Here is a 22,306-nt window from a genome sequence, read left to right on the forward strand (position 1 = left end):
TCAGACCCTGCTGTTCTGTTAATCCTTGCAAAGGTAAAACACTGTTGTGGTCAGTGGGACCCTTGCCAGGTTAATAAGATTTAAGCCATTTTCCTTGTTGTTTTTTGTTGTTGTTGTTTGCTTTGTTTGTTTGTTTTGTTTTTGTTGGATTTTTTTTTTCCACTTGCCATTTCATTATAAAATCAAATGATCACTTAGGAGACAGAAGAATTTATTCCAAACCAAAGTAACTTTTGTTTCACTGTAGCTTGTCCAAGCCAAGCCAGAGTAGTCACTTAGTACTTACTATACTGTTTTGTTTTGTTTAATATCTCTAAACTCTTGCTGATAAAACCAACCAGAATTTCATCATTCGGGTTATCAGGGTTAACTTACATCTCAGAGCCTACCTAGAGCTGAAACATTCAGATCATTTTCTGGATCTTCCTGACAGTGATCTCACTGTGATCTCTCAGGAAAAAGAATGCTTAACAGCCGAGCTGCTGCTCCAGAACTCCATAAGAATACGGCGTTCATACTTTGAGGAGGCAAGAATTACTAGGAAGACCTCTAGTTGCATTTCCTGCTGTGTAGAGCATGATCTTCTGAAGAAGGAACTCAATAATTTTGGGAAACACAGAGGAGCTCTGCTTAGCTACTTCACAATATGACTGTTCTGATACAAGGACAAGTTTGGCTCCCAGGCCTGGAAGACAGTGCAGCTGACCTCAGTGATGCCAGATGGTGTGAAACACTATTTGCACAAAAGTATATCCTGCTTACCACATGTGGGATATTCCTACAAGGAACGTGGCTGATAAAGAATTCAGGTGACATTAACACAGATTCCATGTGCAATGTTATTTTGTCTAATTCTTAGCATGTTTACATTTCTTGAATCTTGCAACGATCATTTTTTAAGAGGAAATTTGCATGTGCTCTGTAGCCATGGTATGTCAATCTCTGCAGCAAAAACCTATGATCTCGAGCCTCACCCACACTGACACTACTCCTGCTGCAGCTGAGCTCCTGAATGGATCAGCAACATTCAGTCAATAGCAGCTTTTCCCAGTCTTGGACAATGATCTACGTCTTCAAAGTCTAGGCACTTCTTGATTCCATTTACCTGCAAGAAGAAAAGTAGGCAGCATAATTCTGCTACATACAAGCAAACAAACATCTAATGGAAAAAAACACCTTCAGCAGCTTGTGCCTGTGTGATTTAGGAAGTTACAGATCTCAGCTGTTGTCTTTCTGACTCCCCTGGCTGTGTTGAAATCACCGCTGTGACAGCCAAGATGAAGTAGCTGACTGTGTGAGCGTTTCTCGTCCTTCCTAATCCACAGAAAAACTACTTAGCTTAAATCACCGCTGACAGGAACTAACTTCTTAAACAGGTTTGAACTTGATCCTTGTTGAGCACATCTAACTGTGCCCCAGATTGCCTAGTTCAGCTCAAAGCCAGCACATGTACCCTATTATCAGCAGTGGTGGTTCTACATCAGTCAGCAGCTGGCAGACGGGCCCTTGGGGATGTTTTTAGCCAAGGCTAGTGCAGCCCTATGACTGCTTCGATACATTCTCTGTGCACAAAACAAGACATATCTCTGTGCAAATGTTGTTATTGCACAATGAGTGTCATTGATAGTGGGAAAGAGAAAATGCTTGGGAGTTGGACCTGTTTTTCAAACATCATCAGGCTTTTTATATACTCTGATTAAGGCCCTTTACTTAGAACTGCCATCACGTTGTTACTGGCTACTTAAAGTACACAGAGAATATCTGAAATCCCCTTTTACCCATTTTTAATGTGTGAATTAAACTGTATTTCAGTGCTTGAATTTCTAAAGTTTGTGACATTCTCTTAATGTAGATTCTGGCTTATCTATATCCAAATACATGGAGATCTACCTGCACAAACAGGTACATCCACATGCCCATCTTTTCAAGCACTACATTCATTTTCCCTATTAGGTCATTCAGTTTCTCCACTGCATTTCCTGGCCATAACTTCACAGTTATCAAAAATACTTGGCTCTTGACTCCCCAGCCGTATTTCTCCAGCAGCAGCAAACAGGCCTGTTAGACAACCAGGAAATCTAAAACAAAGGAGAATATGGGACAGACAGAGGAGCAAGTGGAACTAATAGACTAAAGGCTCAGAGAAAGAAATGAAGAGGCTGAGAATGAGAGCAGCACCATCTGGGAAGATTCACTCCCAGCGTGGAATAGCAGTAGCAGCCAGTGTTGCTGGGGCCTGTGCTCAGTTCAAGAAGGAGTCCACCTGTTGCAGTATGGCACCAGTACAGGGCTACAGCTCATAGCATCCCAAATTTAAAACACGATTCCCCACTAAACACAAAGGCAGAACATCGGAAATAGTAGAAGAAATTTAATTCCTAAACCTGGATGTCTCTTTTAGATGCTCTAGGTCTCTCCTATTCTACCAGCCTTGTGCCAGCAACTCAGGTACCTCAGATCTCTACATTTTGGCATTGAGTTCTACCCATCATATCCTGTTTTAGGTCTTGGCTCCCTGATTTACCTCTGAGGAACACTGAATGGAGGTTATCTCCAACCAGGGGACTGCTTCAGCCAACTTGAGGCAGAAAGCTCAGCCATGACCCAGGTTGTAACTGCATCCCACTGATGGATCTGACTTGGGGTAGTGGGTAACTAATCCCCCTGCCTGGCTCAGTCATGTGGCCAGCTAACAGCTTACAGAAACCACTGCTCCCTGTCGCATGTGTTGAATGCAAACCCTGTTCAGATGAGCACTGTCATTTCCCACAAACACAGCTGTATGCCTCAGAAGAAACAAGCGTAATCAAGCACCAGGCATCCCCCGCCACCATAACCATGCAATCAAAGCCTTGCCTCAATACAACCTTTTTTCTCTACCCATCCCATCTGGTTCTGCTTGGTTTCTTTCAGTTGCTGCCATTCCTCAATGAAGCTCTCAAGTGGCCATGACAGGAATGTCTGAAGAGTTGTGATAGGAGCACCTACAGCAAATAAATAAACCAATAAAGCAATAAAAAGACAAAATGAGAGAACAAGAGGGACATGAGCTGTTCAGAGGTTTGAAGGCCAGCCCATAGAGTCACTCAGTCTAGACTCCAGATGTGAACACAGAGCCTCAGTGAGTGCAATACAGGACTGTGTAAATATCTCAGCCAGATGTCTCAGGGCCCTAGCTACAAATCCTCACAAATGGTGACAGAGTTGGCTGTTGCTTTTAGCAGAGCTCTGTTTCCAAGAGAATCAGTGGTCATTCAGTCAGCAGCAGTTCATTTTCACTGCCAGATGGGAGGGAAAACCAGGCTCAGAGTTGCAGTTATCTCATAGCAAGCTCAGCAGTCGGTGGATGGGTCATGGAGCCCTCTGTGGGTACTGAGGTTAACTCAAAATAGCAGCCTGGAGAAAGAATTGAAAAATTATAGTAAACAGAAAAACACATGATCCCCAAGTCATAAATAGCCTACAGGAATGGGCTGCCATCTTAGGCACCAAAATTCCAATTCAGATCTTCAAGATACCTTCAACTGCTCAGCTGAGTTTACAGATGCATATTGTGACACGACAGAAGTATTTTACATTTCAGTTGCTAGAGACATACATGCATTATGCTGGCTGTAAGGAACTTGATGCTCATATCTGCACTTTCACAAAGTAAACACTCCTCTGCCCGGCTTTCAAGCCCTCAAAACATGCCTCCTAGATAGGTGCCTCACAAAAAGCATGCAGAGGGAACACAATCACCCTTCCCATCTATTATCCCCCCCTAGTAAGGCTGTAACTGGTCTCACCTTCCTCTTTTGCCTGATTTAGACCAGGGAGAAGAACCTGTCTCTCCCGGGAGCATCTCTAACCACTAGGCTGCAGTGTATTTTAAACCAAAGCCTTCCTAGTCTCTTGGATTTATCCTATACTCCTTAAAATGCTTAATTATTTATTGCGGCAAGGTCTGGGACCTGGGGATCTGCAGTGAAAGTCCTTACATAATCCACCCTGTCACTGGCTCAATTTAGGAAATATCAATTTATGACCCAGATTCTGTTCAACAATTCAGTCAAAAATTGGAACTGGTTGAATAACTTATTAGATTATTTTTAGCAAAAGCACTGAGTTGTGTTACTCTGATTCACAGGGGTAACATTATTTATGATTTTTTGTTCAGATATAAAGCATGAACATGTTTTAGGATGGCCAATAATTGTCCCAAGATTTTCAATAGGATTGTTTCATTCGCCTCTTTTAGTCTGCCAATAGAAAAGTTGACTCAAATAGAAAAGAAAGACTCATGCAGTAAAATAAAAGCTTTTGAACCAAAGAGCCTAGATCAATTTGACAAAGAGATACGTGCTACAATATCAATCTCCTATTCCTGTAGATGCAGGAGAAATATCAAAAAAGGCCATTGGTTCTCTTTATTCACTAGACACTCAGAGATTACATGGAGTGAAAAAAAAGACGAGGATAAAGTGTATTACTGCATTATGTCACTCGTTACAGGCTAAGGACTCACGTATGAGCAGTAGCTGATGCAGGGTGATGGGTTAGGCTGACATGGCAAACTGTTTGGGACTCTGAGACCCAGTTAATAACTGCTTTTCTCTCATTCCTAAGGTCCCAAGGGAGGTTAGATGTCTGTCAAAGAACATTCTGAACAACACCCAGTTCCCACTGTGGTTTATTTCCTGCAAAGGATGCAGGGTCTTAGTCTGATTTACACCTGCACCATGTATGACCCTCACTCCTCTGCTGAAATCCACTTAGTTCTAAACAAGAAGTTTCCCAAGCTGCCATTCAACTGTGGATCTAAGAAGTCAGACTTATCTGAACTGACAGATGTATGGTTTTACAGTTTCATTAATTTTCCTCTCTATCTTGAACAACACAATCCCCAAAAACACAGTACAGAAAGGGCTGTGCTGGACACATACCTCCTTCCTCCTATTATTCTGCATTTTCTTAAGAGAAAAGGCATCAAATATAATGGTCAAAATAAGAGTTAATTCCAAGATCTAAAAAGGCTCATTAAACAATTTATTCAGAGCACATCATGGTGTTCTTCCACCTCTTTGGTAATGAATACACAGCTTCACCATGGCTGAAAGTTAAAGGGGATATTTCTCCTGGCAGTGCCCTCCGGGTCCCTTAGGCAGGCTTATCCAGCAATTGTGTTGGCAGTCTGGAGATTTTCCCAGGGTGTTCTATGGCCAGGAATGCTACAGGCCATTTTATTAAATGTCAGTGCCCACTGCTGATTAATTTTTGAAAACAAAATCTATCTTAGAATACTTTTTTCTTCTGCTCCACTTCAAAAGCACATCTATTTGGAGATATTTTCAGAGGAGTTCCTTTCTTTAGGAGTGAAACTGCATGGAAGTTCTGTACTTGTAATCCTACTGTGCATCGCTGACTTTCCCATACCAAGAAACTGCAGATTTTCCATGTCTTGCCCTCAAATACACAGCATTGTTGCAACCCTTCTTTCAGCACAAACTCAGAGATGCCTGCTTCAGTGCACAAACAGTTAACCAGCAAACAGAAATATAAGGTGTGAGAAACTTCTCCTCTTGCTATGTGGAATTCAGAAAGGTAAAACTCGGTAAAAAAAGTAGGATCTGAGATACAAGTTTGGACCAGGGTGTACAAATTTCAGACTTCTTGCCTCCATCCCTGAAAAACATCAAGGCCCCTCCAAACCACAGACCACATCATGTTCCTCTCTGTGGAAGATCAGGTTTAATCTGCTATTCAGACAAATGCAGTAGCCATCTGACAACCTCAAAGATGCATTCCTCAATGCTTGTGGCCATGTCAAATTTTTTTGGGAAGACATGAAGAGCCACTTGCCGGAAAATGGTGCTTCACTTAACTCTTTGACTCTCAAAGAATGTTTTGTCTCCCTCTCTGTTTTGTGAAGCGCTGTCAACACTTACGGCGCAGTTTATTGTAAATACACAATAATAACAACTGTGCGCATTCATCTCTGATTCAATTCCTATGTAAATTTATGTTAATATGTATGCAGATTAAGTCTGCCGCCCTTGGTCCTGGAAAATTATCAGAATGACACATGGGTTCTGAAAAGGTTGTGTACTACTGATCTGCAGTTTTTCTATAGTCTTCCTGCAAACCAGCAACACAGAGACTGTGAATATTTCTGTTCTTTTTTTCCCTTTTTCTTTTTACTGCACGAATCAGTGGAGTCTTCTGGATGAAGCTGAAATGTACCGGTCTCTAAAACCACGACAGGACCATATTTATTTCTATTTCACAACAGGAGAAATAGTCACAGGTGAGTTCTTTGAAGGAATGGGGTGACAAAATTAATTCTTGCTACTGAGCCTTCAGGAACCAGTATGTCATCTTCTAAATAGAAAAGCATTTTTGCTTTCTAATACTCAGTAACTTGTAAAGCAACACTTAGAGATTATAGTTAGGCCTTATTTTATCCTGCCAAAATTACCGCAGTTTTTAAGAGAGCTCATATTTTATTCTCTCCTTCTCATTTTCCCTTTAAACACAGAAATATGCTGACCTTCTTTCTACCTGTGTGCCCAGCCAGAGACATTCTGAGCCCTCAAGCCACACCACTGGTGAGGTACCAGAGTGCTGCAGTTTGCTGCTCCCTGCTTTCCTGCCAGGGATATTTGGCTAGCATGCTTGCTGGTGCTTTGCAGTAAATAGAAACTAATCTTTAGTTCATCCCGAGGCCTGAGTCCCTACAAGGCTCCCAGACACTTCTTAAATAATCACAATGGGACACAAATTGGTACTTCAAGAGATACATGTGCTCTTTGCACGGGGATGTATTTCCAGTAATCCAAAAGGAGATGGGGAAATCGCTATCAGGAACAGCAGGCGCTACAATTGTTGGCTTGGAAGATACACCAGACAACAAAAGTCCAATTGCCAGAAAGTATTTATACTCCTGCAGTTCACAGCTGAGGACTCGATCCTGACCTTTGATACACAAAACAGATTTGCTCTGCAGCTGGAAACCCGGTTGTAGCGTTTGTGCTTGGAAGGTAAGACTGTGCCCAGAGCTGATAAAGGTGGGAGCTGAGTCATCCCTTTGGACTCAAGCAGCAGTCTCCCAACCAAAATCAGACACTGCTCTGCTTCCGCCCTAAAAAAGCTCCCTGGAATTTGTAGGCAAGTGGCTTTTGGGAAAAACATGTAAGAACAGATCTATACTTCGAACAGCAACAAGGAACTTCAGTTGCCCATTCTGTTCAGGCTTTTCAGTTTGTTTAAAGACTGATACTGGGAGAAACACTTTCTTCTCTGAGCTCTTTCGTTTGTCTCTGTTTGAGAGTTATTTCACTCGACTTTTTAAATCTTGTTTTATTCAAGTCAATCTTAGCCCCAAGAGCAAAATGAGTAAAATAAAAGCAATTAAAGTGTGGATGGAATCTGTGTTTTTTTCTTTGAAATAGAGCCCATGTCAGATAGCTTTCCACATACCTTTTTCAGTGTAGATTCCATAATAACATCCCATCAGGCTCATTCACACCTGGTTGCAGAAGTATTGTGGCTGGGATCCAATGCTGCTTTGCTGCCTGCAATAGTTGTTGGTGGTGATTTCATCTCAATCATTTTCTCTCTTTCCACCTCTCATGCATCTGCCTGCCTGTCTTGATAGGACCAAAGTGTAGCTCATGGAATCTATATGATAATCACAAAAATAGTTATTTCAGCTGAAAAGTGGATTTAATTCCCCCTCTAAACCTTTGTGGTTTGCCAACTGGGGGTGTGAAACCAGCTGGCAAAAGATGCGTTCATTTCAATTTCATGACTTTCACATACTGCAGCTTCCTGACTTTAAATGGTTCCTCCCCTCTCTAATGAGAGCACCACGGCCTTGATTAACAGCCCTCACTTTAAAGAAAGTTTTGAAGAAGCTTCTTTCCACGGTAACTTCTCTAGGGAAGTCTGACAGCCTGCTCAATTCAGACCAGCTGAATGCCTCTTCTTTCACAGCATGAGCATTTGTCAGAGAAAAGTAAGAGTCAGGCTTGCTGAGGATTCGTATCCCTGGGTACTCTGCAAGTAACTTGCACAGCAGCGTGGGAAGGAAGCTTGAAAGTAGTGCTGGTAAAACAGTGAAAAACTAATTTCATCAATGTTTTCAAAATGTTAAGGCTTGAAATTGACTCTGTTTTGCTTTTTAACACTTTCAAGTCTCTTCCTATAAAACGTATTTTTGTTTAATGTTCTTTCACAGAAGCCAGGCAGAGCCATCTGGGTCACAGTGAGCAAATACTATGTTCAATAGTGACTTAGGAGTGAATATTGAAATCAAAGGTATCATCCACTGAAAGGTACTATTTGCTTGCAGATTAGCCTTTCAGACTCTTCAGTCTGCCTGCTTGGCCAACAAAAGCCTTTAAAGTTGGTAGCAGAGGGCCTTGAGCATAACTGAGCTGTTGAGTTGGTGCTTATAGAGGTTTTAAACGGTCTCTATGAAGAGACTTGCTGAAAAGCACTGCAGTATACATCCTCCCTGGTCACTGCTCAGAGCACTCTTACTTTAAGGCCTTTCCCCCTTTTCACATATTTCTTTTGGGAGATGGAAGAACAGCAGGGCTCATTCAGTGCAAGCCTGCTAACACCAAGTGTGCACCTAAATGGCAGCCCCATGGTTGCTGTTGTGCTGCACAGGCTGCTGCATACCCGTAGTGAAACTTAAAAAACACCTGTGAAACAGCAGCAGTTGTGTCAACACAGAGTTCAGAAAACCCACATGAAATTGTATGGTTAATTAACTTGTGCCATAACTCAGCTGTGTTGCCACAACTTGACTTCAACCAGCGTTCTGACTAGTTTAAAACTTCCTAGATGATTTTGTACCGAAAGCTGTAACAGTGGCTGCCACTTTCAGGAAAATGGCAACCAGGCAGCTCTCTTCCAAGGAAGGAATAAATTGCATCTCAATTCTGCTGTGCCTACTGATACTATCTGTAGAAAGATCTATCATCAGTTGAAAGAAGGTTGCATCCATTGTCAATGAATTCCACCACTTCACTGTCCCAATTTACATGAGTTTATTGTATGCACAGTCATGGACTTCTCTGTGAGACAGACAATACAAAATCCTTCACTGATGCTTTGCAGAACCATTAGGAACCTAGTTTTTTTCTTCCTGCACTTTCATACCTTGAGGGAGACTGGTTTTTAGAAGACCTCTTTCAGTCAGGATACTCACAGAAAATGATCTGACTAGTTTGTATAGACAGAATAACTCTGAAAGCACATGCCTGAAAGGAACAAGGCTATAGTAAAGGTTAAATCTTTTTCATGATCCTTAAACTACATGGAGGAGATCCTCCTAGAAACTGTGCTAAGGCACAGAAGATAGAGAGGTGATAAGAGACAGCCAGCATACCTAGACCTAGGGACCTATTATGATGGTGTAACTGCATCAGTGGGCAAGGGAAGAGCCACTGATGTCACCTACCTGGGTTCCAGTAAGGCCTCTGACATGGTCTGCCATAACATCCTTTCCTCTAAATTGGAAAGACAGAGATTTCATGGGTAGACTGTTCGATGGACAAGGGATAGGTTGTGAGATTGTACCCAGATAGTAGTGGTAAATGGCTCAATGTCCAGATGAAGATCAGTGAAAAGTGGTGTCCCTTGGGATCAGTAGTAGGACCAGTGCTCTTTAATATCTTTATCGATGACACTGACAGTGAGATCAAGTGTACCCTAAGCAACTCTGCAGATGACACCAAGCTCTGCAGAGCACTCAACATGACAAAGGGATGGGATGCCATTCAGAGAGACCTAGACAAGCTTGAGCGGTGGGCAAAAGAAAAGCCTCATGACATTTAACCAAGTCAAGTGTAAGGTCTTGCACCTGGGTTGCAACAGCCGCCACTACCAATACAAGCTGGGGGACAAAAGAATTGAGTACAGCCTTGTCAAGAAGGACTAGGGTGTACTGGTGGGTGGTAGGCTGGACATAAGCCAGCAATGGGTCCTGGCAGCCCAAAAAGCCAACTGTATCCTGGTCTGCATCAAAAGAAGTGTGGCCAGCACATCAAGAGAGGTGATCCTGACCCTCTATTCTGCACTGGTGAGACCTCACCTGAAGTACTGTGTCCAGATGTGGAGTCTTCAGTACAGAAAAGACATGGACCTGTTAAAGCACAACCAGAGGAGGGCTACAGAAATGATCTAAGTGATGGAACATCTCTCCTACAAAAACAGGCTGAGAAAGCTGGAGCTGTTCAGCCTGGAAAAGAGAAGGGTCTGGGGAGACCTGATAGCATCCTCTCAGAATCTAAGGGGAAGCTCCTGGAAAGAAGGGGACAGACTGTTTAGCAGGGTCTGTTGTGATAAGACAAAGGGAAATTATTTCAAATTACAATAGGAGATATTTAGATTGGATATAAAAAAGAAATTTTTTATATGATAAAGGTAGTGAAGCACTGGAACAGATTGCCCAGAGATATGGTGGATGCCTTGTCCTGGGAGACATTCTAGGTCAGTCTGGACTCTGAGCAACCTGATCTAGCTGTAGATGTCCCTATTCATTGCAGAGTAGTTGGACTAGATGACCTTTAAGAGTCCCTTCCAATGCAAATGATTCTATGATTAAAGTCAAGTCAGCAAAGAGTAGTAATAGCTATCAAGTCTTTGGTATTGAGCAAGAGCTGAAGGGGACAAACAAGTTCAAACTAACAGTGTCTGACCACTGGCAGCCTACACATTCCAGCCAACTCCAAGGAGCATTGATCCAAGGTCAGAAGTTGTTTCTGTGTTGTATTTTCTTACCACAAAATAACTCTCTCCATACATACTTGCTTCTAATAGTGATATGGATGCAAATTTCACTCAACTGAGGGGTAGGACTGAGAGAGCAGAGCATACTTGAAACATGTTTTAACAGACCTCCAGCAGATCATGGGTTGGTGCCAGCCTTTCCACCCCAGACTTAATAGTAGGTCTCTGATCATCTCAAAAGGCTCTTCTTTCTTAATTAAAGTTTAGGAATCTCTACAACAGTAATAACAATATATTTCTAATTTCATCTAGTCTGTGCCAAACACAATGAAAAGAAAATAAGAAAAATCACCTGCAAGTAAATGCTGTACCTCATAAATAGAGCCTGGAATCCTTAGCCACATGAAACATACTAAAAACAAGACTCTTCATCTGGAGAACTTATGAAGCTGCTACTTGGCAGGTCTCATTCAAGTCTTTCTCCTCAACAGCCAAAAATGACAGGAATTGAAGCTGCTCTGCCTCTTCCATGCATTAGGAGCTTTTAATTGCTGATACAACATACAACCAGAGCCAAAGCTCTACTAATGGACTATGCTACTGGCATGGAAGGTGTGAAGTCCATTTCCAAATTATTACTAGAGATTTTGTGCCATAGTATGCCCCTGGTGTACAATTAGCGATAGCATTAGAACCTCATGTTCCAAAACACAAGACTGAATTAGCACTTCATTATGAACAAGAAGCAACTGTTACATAAACCAATAAGGATGTACATATACCAACCTGGAAGATAAGAAAGACATGTGTCCCGCACATAATTCAGTGTGGGAGGCATCCCAGTATCCTAACTTACAAGAGAGATTTTCAGATCTTTAAAAAAAAACAGAATGTAAAGTAAGACATAAAGTAAAACAAACAAACAAACAAACAAAATTAAACATTACACCAGCACATTTAAGGGAGGAATTCATCTCTCCAGGACTTCTTCCTGAATTCCTTACCTTGCCGTATAGCAAATGCAGCAATAGAAGTACATATGTGCTTACTCCATTGTCAAAGGATACTTTGATTTCCCTTATCAGCAAGGGGACTTGCTGATATCCCTCAATCATTTGTTTCACTAGATGATTCAGTTATTACAGCAGGGGAAAAGTAGAATTGATAAGAGAGAAGGAACAAGGTGTAAGGAGAGAAGTTTGACCTTACGTATGTCTCTTCCATAGCCTTTTGGAAGGTCTCACTGAATGGCATTTTCCCTCATCTGTTGGTGAAATTAGACCCAAAGGCTTCTTGGTCTCCTCCCAGAATCAGAAGCCTTTGCACTGTCTTGATTTGGTTGCCCAGTCTTGAACAGAATGCCATAAAAGTGAGACAACACGGGAACCTTCTCAAAAGTTTGGCAGTAAAGGATCAGAGAGTCTGAACATTTCCTCTCAGGCATTTTATTTTCATTGGATTCTGGTTTATGTGAGAGGCCTTCATAGCCTGGCTGGATGCCATTACATAATTAAGCATAGGAGCCAGGAAGTACTCTTGAGTGTGGCAGTTTTAGCAGGTAAGATCAAAATGTTATTCTTCCTTTCAAAAGGCATAGTGCCTTCATTGTTGTAATACCTTCATACAAGGGATCAAATATAATATTGATTATTTGTTACCAACTTTAAAGAGGTCATTTAGCTTCTGGAATTCAGAGACTTCTTGGAATCTGAAGTGATATGAAGCCTCAGGGCTTGGTGACTCATCTTGACCTGAAGCTTTGAAATATCACCTGCTGTCTAGGTCGTTTCTGCTTGCTGCCTGGCATTTCAAAGTCTTTCTCTCTCCCTCTTTTCCCCCACAAGGTATCATTCTTACAGACATTGCCAGATCAAGAGAAGCAAAGAATGCAAAGGAAAGTGAAGGTGAGAAGACGATGAGCTGGGAGCCCAGCTGGTATACATCTGCTTTGCTAAGCTTGAATTGAAAATGAGTATCATTATTCTTGTTCTGCATGCATCCTACTGTGTTCAGTTAATGCATCACACAGAAGAGGCAATGGGCATATTCTATGTCTAGCTCCCTTGTGATCATCATGGGTTAACTAACTGCTCAATATCTTAACACAGGGAGTTTTTAAACCTTTCTGTGTTGATTTTGACTTCCAACATGTTGGAATGATGCTGGAAGGATGTTTAGGGTTTCATTATGTGAAGATCCTGACAAAATTTAACAGGCTATCATTTCTGACTTACGGAAAAAAATCAGTGTCATATTAATTTAGAGACTACTATAGTTTCCAACACTGCCTATATACTGTGGAATAAACCTCCAAGAGTGTTTTTTGGCAGATGGTTAAATATTTAAGTAGTTGGCCACAGATTTTTTTATTTTATTTTATTTATTTTTTTTTTAAAGGGAGGTAATTAGAAACTTGAAGCAGTTAATATTTATTAGTCATGAAGAGTTTGACAGATTGGATGTTCTCTTACCCACACAATCTCTAAGAGAGAAAATAAACCTCTTATCTGTCACTGTATATAAAGTAAGCTCTTACACGAGGTAGGCATGGTTATTGTGGTTAAAGTGGAAGGCATGTACTTCCAAGATTTCTTGATATGAGATACTAAGATTAGTGGCTACCACTTAATCCAGGAACAGGACAAAAAAACAACCAACCAAAAAACCAACCAAACAAAAACAATGAGGAAACAATGAAGTTCTGCAATTCCATCCTGTGGAAATGCACGGATTTCACTATGGAAAGTGTCCAGGTTCAAAATCTGAGGACTGATTCTTCTGCATCACTTCAGCTTTCACTATAAATTATGCTGTCTCTAGCAAGTCGCAGGGCTATTCCAGTCACTGGGAGTTATCCACAAGTGTCATTTCCTTTTAGCTTTGCCCTTTCTGTTAGCCTTATCTTTAGGAAAAGAGATACGTGGAGCAAAGACAGGGTAGTTTTGTGGCACTCCAGAACTACACAGGAGAAGACTTCCTAAACTTGCTTTTATCTGCCTGGGAATCCGGTGGAAAGTAAGTGTTGAGGTATTTGCCTGGGCACACTGGCTGCCTTACAGACGGGTCCAAGCAGGAGCAGTAACACGGTTCTCACCAGGGTTGCAGAGGTACAACTGCCCTGAGCCCATCACAGAGCCCAACTCAGCACTTCTCATGCCAAGACTGGCCAATACAGCTGCAGTGAGACAACAGCCAGCCTGCACAGACAACAAGTTGGATGAACTCGGTATGAACGTAGGGGCATCTGCACAGCACATACACGGTAGGCCTAATGTGTTCTCCATCTGTCAGACTGTCAGTATGTGCAAATGTTCAAATAGTATCTCTGTCCAGGCAAAGCCTGTACGATGGATGTACATGCTACCAGTGTATAATAAAGCAGACACTGGAAACTGTTACTTTTTTGCATGAGATTGACACCAGCTCTGTCAATGATTCATGAAAAACATGAATCAAGCAAAGAAAAAATTAGAATAGCATCACTGTTAAACTATGTAGCTGACTGGCTAGCAAGAGATGATGCATCACTGTATCTTGCCTCTCTTCTTAATAGCTTCACTAAATGGTCAGTATGTGCCACAATACGAAATCCCTAGGGCTCCTTACTTTCAAAGGCAAATAGAAAGTAAGATAAACCTGAACAAGGCATCTTAGTAATGAATTTTGCATGTATCCACATGCAGTATTAAAAAGCATGGCTGTATAGGATTAACTGTGGCAGGCAGGGGGATAAGTGGAAAGGATTTTCATCAGAGTGTACAAAGAGAGGCCAAGGGCAGACAGCAATACGTAATGTATCTGCTGTAACTCAGGTGGCACAAACCAGTAGGACAGGACCTGTTTCACGGTTGCTGAACCCTTTCCTGAGCTGTAGACATCCCAGCTCTGCACTCGAAAGAACCCAGGAGAGGAACAAGAAAGCAACCCTGAGTATCAATCTGTGCCAATGCCAGTTTGCTCTCTAAGGGGATGGCACCCAGAGCAGAGCATTCCATCACTGCAGCCAGAAGAGATGAACTGCTGAACTCACTAAGGAGATTTTTCTTTATGGGCTATCCTAATGGTATTAAAAAAGATTGGATTTTTTAATTTTTTTTTCCCAGGTTTTCTTTTTTTCTTTCTTTATTAATATTATTTTTAAGGGATTTATTCTCTCAGTGTCTTTTCAGACAGTAGCAATTTCATGCTTTCATTATCTCATTCCAGACCTGGGGAGGACTGGAAAACTGATTGGGTTAAGAGTGATAATGAAAGCAAAATCCATTCTAAATGAACAAAGATTCAGAAGTTTCAAGTGTTCATAGGCTTTCTTTGATCACTAAAAAAAGTGTCAAAGAAAGTCTGTTCAAGTTTCGGTATCCTTTCTCATGAAGGAGGGATCTGAAATCCTCAGCCCTAAAAACTGGCACACTGCAAACAAGGAAACAAGACAAGAGTAGAACCTTGCAGGCAAAAAAGAAGATGCAACCTTTTAAAAACCAAATATCACAGGATTCCTTTATGCATTATAAAGAAATAAAGGAAATGAACCCACATTGTTTCCTCTTCAAGTACCCAGTAGAAAAATGGGCACCTTAAAAAGAGTTGACCTCAATAGAAGCCATAATGTAAAAATGTGAGGATCTTGGAAACTCGTGCTTTTCCTGGATGCAGGCCCAGATTTTGTAATATATCTTGCCTGTTACTATTTTCCTTGCTTTTTCCAAAGTAGAAAAGGCTCTTTTGAATAAACGTATTTTCTAGACACTTTGATACACCAGAGTTGGAGTCATTTAAAATACTTCAAGCTTGATATATACACATACAGTTGTAGCAGTTTCTGGATACAAGCCAACATTGTCTGTTTGGGTCCGGTTCTTAATATCAATGTGTGTAAGACTATAGACCCTAACATGTAAAATATTCACAAGGCCAGACAGATGATGCATGCACTCGCTGTGCCTTTGTCTTCTTTAGCACAGTTTTAACTAGCTGCACCTGAAAGAATTTATGTCCACATTGAAATCTGCCTAAACAGAAAGACAGCAGCTAGCACACACCAGTAGCATCACATTTGCTTAGAATAGGATTTTTTTTTTCTTCTTACTTTGTGCAAGAAAATCAGTTGACTTTGATACAGTGACTAAATGTTAATGGGATGGGTTGAATACTCTTTCAGAAGCCATTTTGCTGGCCTAGACACAATGTGCTTTTGCATGCTGACCTGCTCTTCTGTCCCTGATGCTCTTCATGCTGAGCTGAAACTGTAGTTACATACTGTTAAGACTACCATAAAAAGCACGTGGGCAGTCAGGTACATTATATATACACAAATATATCAGACTTTCCTGTATATCATCTCATAGCAGCTGACAGCATCAGAGCAACTGAGAGACAGAGGTTTTGATTCCTTTTACTGTTCCAGATATATTTTAAATCCAGCTAGAAAGGGGGTAGCCATATAGCAATTAACATTTACTAGCCCCATTAAAATTAATTCCTGCCCTATCTTATCAAACAATCTGCCACAAGAGAAAGTTTTCTCCACTGGTACATGCACAAGTTACTTTAACTTCTGCGGCTGCAAACTGAAAGCAATTCTTTCCCCACCTTCCGATGTTTGCTCAGGTGCAGTTTGGGTTCCACGTGAGCTGATTTCTGAGAACCTGCCTCAACCAGCAAGCTAACAGGAGCCACCAACCAACTTTCACCGACTTTGCAAACAAAGTCCTTGTCCTGGAAGAGCCCATTATGTAAAAGTATGCTCCATAAAACCATCTTTCTGTTTGTGACTTACTATAAGTCCTTAGGTGATTTGTCTTTAAGGATGACTACATTTTTAATCAATCAGTAAGGCATGCAGCATGTAAAGTTCATGCTAGCTTGAACGTCAGTGGGCTGCGTTTTTCCCCTGCTGAACAACCCCTTCATAGCCTGTGAGCTTGAGCTGGTGAGGTTATGCAGGCTGCCTATTAGCACTGCTCTCAGCCACATGCCTGACTGCACTTTCAAGTCTCAGGGCCAAGAGCAAACTTTAAAGGCACCCTGCCAATTAAATGCGAGCAGAAAACAAAGACGATATTTTTAACCAAAGCAAATATGATCAGAGATGTTCTCATGATGTTGCTACTGATAATTATTATTTTGCATTCAGTAAAGATGGTTTTAAATTGAATTTGAATATTAAAATCTCCATGACAATAAATCTGTCAAAAAAATGCGTGTTGATCTAAAAATCTAAATCTAGGGTTGATCTAAAAATTAGTGTTGATCAGATTGTCCACTGGCCAATGAAAGTAAAATAAATGCCTTTTACCAGTGGTGGAAAGTAAGCTTGCTTTTGAAAGGCAGTAAAGATATTCTGTGCTATGTTTTTTATAGCCTTGTTTTGTGGGTCTTATGAAGCAAATAAAATAAAATAAAAATAAAAATAAAGTCTAGATGGCAGGCATTATCTACTAGAACAAAGACAAAACACTGCAGAGTGGTTAGCCCAGATGAATTCCAGTGAACTCTTTATATCACATTATAATCCAAATACACTGCAGCAGGTTGCAGAAAACATATTTGAGGGATGACACACGGAATTTTATAGGGTGTACTTGGATTAGTTCTTGTACTCTTTCAGTGTTAAATATAATTGATTCAATCCTCAGTTCAGCAAAAGTAATGTTCTAGTGTTTAAATGTTCTGCTGGACGGGGACCCGATCTGCAGTGAATCTGAAAGAGGTTTTCTGCCCTTTGAAATGTCAGTATTTTCAATTCCTTTATCTTGTTATTATTTTCAAGATTAAAAGCAAGTGATGAGCATATTCGTAGGAAGCTCCTCTCCTGTGGCGAAAGGGCCTTGGTTCTGTCTTGTTGAGCTATGAGGCAGCTGAAGGCTGAGAGAGGGGAGATGATCATCTCCCAGAGCCTGACCAGTTTCTAGTGCAGACTGCACTGCAGGCTACCAGAACAAGAAGCATATCAGGGTGTGCAAAATAGACACTAGGTTGCCCGTTACATTGCACCTACCTGCTTTTGGGGAACATATCTTTATGAAATGTAATGGCTACATTTCTCTGGGGCTTTCTAACATCCTCCTGAATGTCCCAGGTACACTCCAAACAAAAGGGAGAATAAACCAAGCTGCCCTAAAATGCCCTTTGATCAGATGAACTTCTGCTTAAAAGAGAAGTGAGAATGTGACCATTCCAAAGGGATCCCAGCAATTTCTACCATGATTTCCATAATTCAATACCCTACAATTATGCATTTCAAAGTTAGCTGAAAGAACCAATAAAGACAGATTGATTACTTTATTTGTATACCTCACTATGAGACGTCATTACTTTAAGCTGCCAAAGCCAATTCCATGCCAGCCCTTGATCTAAAATTAGACTAAGGACAAGGAAGTGTTCTTTCCTCTACAACGATCACCTAAACCTAATGATCATTTGTTGCCTAAATGAGGCAACAGAGGGTGAAAGTCAGTAGTAATGGATGATTACTGACAAAAAGTCTCACGACCTCAAGAACAGGCCCCTCTAGACCTTCCTGAGAACTTATGCAATTTTCAGCAGGGTGCTCAAAATATCCAGTAGGGATAGGTCTTGAAATTCAGCAACCAGTCAGGGAAAATGAGCATCTAATGTAGTGAATTCAAGTACTGAGAGGGGTTCTTATTTTCCAGAAACTGTAAGTAGCCATAATAAAAGCAGAAAATATTGAGCACTACCCCCACATTTGCCCTACTACCAAGAGCAAAGATCGCAGTCACAGTTCCTGAAGTCCTTCCCTGCCTGAAAACCATGGAAAAATTCAGCACAGTATCTGGATGGAGGTAGAGCCAATTAACCAAGTTTCTAATTTCTCAGAAACAAGCATGTCATTTCACAGATACTGAGCAGAGGTCAAGGAGATGTCTTCTGGCTCTCCCTTCCACAGACATTTTTAGCACTTCTTTACACCAATTTGATTGCACTTGGATTTGAGCACTTGCCTCAAATCAAAAATATGGCTCGCTGCTCTGTAGAAGGCAAGGCTACAATGATCATGACCTAACATAAATACAGGTCGGCAGTAAACTTCCTCCACAGCCACTCCTGGGGCCACCTGTGAGAGTTTACACTAAGCAAGGGATTGTCCTCATCCACCTTCACAATCCTCTGTTTGCCATCACCTTGAAACACAAGATTGATTTGTACTTGTGTACGTAGGGACATGCAACTCACATTATCCTGTAGGAATACTTCATGTGCACATAGGCCTAAATCCATGAATGTGTGTACGCATGCAGATAGATAAACAGATATTTTGGAATTATTTCAAACCAAGTGAAACATTTTTCTTTCTGTCTAGTTGTTTCGCAATGACTTGGCCTTGGGATCTTCCACAGAGCTCTATGTATGAGTGACACGCTTGCCTGTTTTTACAGCTCCTGCCTTATGTCAATTTAAGCATCTTTCCTCCACCTGGAGGAGTTCAGCAAACATCAGCTCACAGGTGTCACCCTCCATTGGCTGAAGGCTGGCTCCAGAGAGTCTAGCCAATATCTGCTTTGGCTATTAACAGCCTCGGAGAGGCCAAACTCAGTGTGTGGGGGGAAACAGGGGGAGGAGAAGGTGGAAGGAAAAGGGAGGGGGGGTACATGTATGTGCAAGTGCATTCACTGCTGCTTTAACTTTCCATCCATTTAAGAGTTTAAATACTAGTCAAGCACTTAAAATAACATTAGGACACATTCCAGCTTTCTCTGCCAGTCAGAGGAAAAAAATGTTTGAAACCTTGCATCTCAGCACCCCAAGGGCTTTATGATTTGTTAGGTTTAGTAGTTCAGAGGATTAAAAAGACAGAAATATTAGTAGAAAAAGAGGAAAAAAGTCAATGTATTCACTGAAGCAAATCTAATGGGTTGCTGGGCCAGAGAAGAAAAGGTTCTACTACCTGACTGAATCTTATTTAGATTTCTTGCTCCACAATAAAAAAATAATTTTCTAGACACTTCCCCCTTCTTTTTTTTTTTTTTTTTTTTTTTTTTTTGCTATGCTAGTCACATTTCCTAAATCCTTTATCAACGGCTGCTCTGCATATGAATGGGCTGTAATTGAACTGTCACATTCATGAAGGTCAGTAACCTTTCATTAGGAAGAATGTGTCTTTCTTGATAAATTGGAAAGTCCCTGAGGATTTGAAAGCATTTTTTTATTTCATTCTTTCAAATACACCTCAAAAATCTAACACAGATCTTTCTCTCCTTTTCTCTCACTTGCTTTTCATAGAGCTCTGTCAAACCCCTTGTCTTTGTCTTTGTCATAGGCAGTTCCATGCAAAATATGCAATCACATGCTTTCACTGTGACCTTTTTAAAAGCAAAATGGGAAGCATAAGTCCCCCACCCTCAACCCCTCACTTTGAACTGCAGACAGATGACACTTCTGCTTAAAAAAAAAAACAACACACAAAACAACCTAAACCTTGAGATTAGAGATGTCGCCAAGCTCCTGCTTCCTCAGAGGGACTTCCTATTTACTGGAAAGTGATCTAAATGAAATTGCATTGGTGCCAGTGTATTTGTCCATTTTTTGGTGTGTCCATTTATCTGCATAGAGGGAAAACTGAACACCTCAAGTACTGACAGGTTGCATGTGAAGAACAAATTGTGGGAGAGAGTCATGCTTGAAAAAAAACCAAAACACTTGGCAGAACAGACTGCTTTCAATCTCTGTCACAGAGTAGCTACATGCATCTCAGCCGTCCCTATCTAAGGAAAACAAGCTCTCCAGAGGAGTGCTTTTGTACCTTGATCTGCACTCTTACACAGCAGAGTTTATAGGAGAATCTTTGTGGTTGCCAAACTCATAACCACTGCTCAACTCCTCCTTCAGATTTTAGTCAGCATACAGCAGTACACAAGGAAATGTGTTGAACTTTCCACCCTTATTCAGTGCAAAGGTACAATTTCAAATGACTTAAAAATACTGGAGAGGCTGATGGATGCTCCCAAGACTAGACCATGGCCTAAGTTGCCTAAGCCTAGGACTCATCTTCATTCAGGATGACAACTTGATGTCAGGGTCAGAAAAAAAGGCAGTTTGGTGACAAAGTCCATCATTGTCAAGACAGAAACATCATTTTGGAAAAGGGGAAACTTGGGAAAGGGAAAACAAGTATCTCATCTTTAGTGCTAGCTGGCTAAATACTTGAAGAAGAAACATGAATTAAAGGTTTCCCAGACCTGTCAGAGGACTACCTTTTATTGTCAACACCAATAAAATTGTGACCACCTCAAGGTGGAGTGTAGAGAAATGAGGAACAAGGTAGAACAGAAAAGCAGCTGGAATCCTGCTAGCCACAACTGGTCTTGGGGGAGCCATGCATAAAAGTACTTTCCTATAGCGAGATTCGGTATACATTAATGCCCTCCTCCAGCAACACCAATATGTTGAATCTAGACTGACTCCTTTTGCTCCAGTTCTGCCACCACTCTCCAGACACAGTTCTTGGCCAGCCAGACTGTGGCCAGCAGCATAAATTGGCTGGAAGCATCATCAGAATTCTTCATGTCTCTGCCAAAATGAAGGTATCTGTGCAAACATTGTTAAGAAGGAAGACAGCTTTATTAGTGACTAGAGGTATGTGGCAAACTCTGCCTATGACTCTAAAGCAACAGGAAGTCCTTCAAAGGCTGAGTTTCAGTGCCATGTTTATGCTGCCCAACACAAGAGCCCAACTTAGAAATCTCTTCTACAATGGCATCTAAGGGCAATAAGCAAGGACTAATTCAGACTCCTACGTTTCATGAGCAGCAGTCACAACACATCAAGTAGGCATGACTGACTTCTCTACATGTCTAACTTGGGTACCAAGATGACTTTTTCCCACTGACTACACAGGAAACTAAGATCTAGCAATGTGTCATAACAGGTGGTCAGAATTGCTCACCAGACTTTTGACTTGACATGTTGTCATTGCTCCTATGCTGCTTCATACCAGGCAACTGGAACACAATTCCTCACTCAGCCCAATCTTTGTTCTGTGGAATAAATACATACATTCTTGTACAGTGCTTTTCAATGGTACATCAGGAAGTGACTTTGTAGTAAGCTCTCTTTCAGAGGACAGATTATGACTAGTAAGCAAAGAACAATTGTATTTTAATGCAAACCACGCTGTATAGACAAGTTTTCTGAAGAGTTAATTTTGAAATTTTTGCTGTTTTAGTCTTCTGCAATGTATGTGGGTGAGCCAGTGATCTGGAGAATAGTTTCATGCAAGTGCCTAAACATTTTGATACCTTCTCTTCTTGAAAGAACAGAATTAACTGCCAGTAAAATCAGCTCAAGTGGAAGACCACAATCTTGGGAAATAAAGCTCATCAAGGTAAGCATAAGGGCTATTCTTAAAGTAATGACTCCTCTTTTATTATATTGGACCAAGATGTCAGAGGTGGATGTGGGTGATATGGCACTAGGATCTGAACCTTCCTACCAACATCCCATTACATTTTGTTGACATGTGACAAAGGGCAGCAGAGGGACAGGCAGACAAAATGGCATCCAAATGGCAATGGAAGTGAGTATGAAGCAAAGGTGTGTTAGTGAATGGATGTGAGCACAGTGA

The 22,306-nt window shown here is 41.2% G+C and overlaps 1 long non-coding RNA gene across 6 annotated transcripts in view; it reads right to left on the reverse strand.

Annotated features, from left to right (window-relative positions):
* Positions 1 to 22,306, reverse strand: part of LOC107309719 — a 259,412-nt gene that overhangs the window by 33,269 nt on the left and 203,837 nt on the right. For all 6 annotated transcript variants that reach the window (XR_004306127.1, XR_004306126.1, XR_004306123.1 and 3 more), the window contains 3 exons: positions 21,629 to 21,719; positions 7,459 to 7,659; positions 975 to 2,984 (listed from right to left, as the gene is read on the reverse strand). This is a non-coding gene — a long non-coding RNA (uncharacterized LOC107309719). The remainder of the gene's footprint in view (positions 1 to 974; positions 2,985 to 7,458; positions 7,660 to 21,628; positions 21,720 to 22,306) is intronic.

This window comes from Coturnix japonica, chromosome 2, assembly GCF_001577835.2.
Source record: "Coturnix japonica isolate 7356 chromosome 2, Coturnix japonica 2.1, whole genome shotgun sequence".
Classification (NCBI taxonomy): domain Eukaryota; kingdom Metazoa; phylum Chordata; class Aves; order Galliformes; family Phasianidae; genus Coturnix; species Coturnix japonica.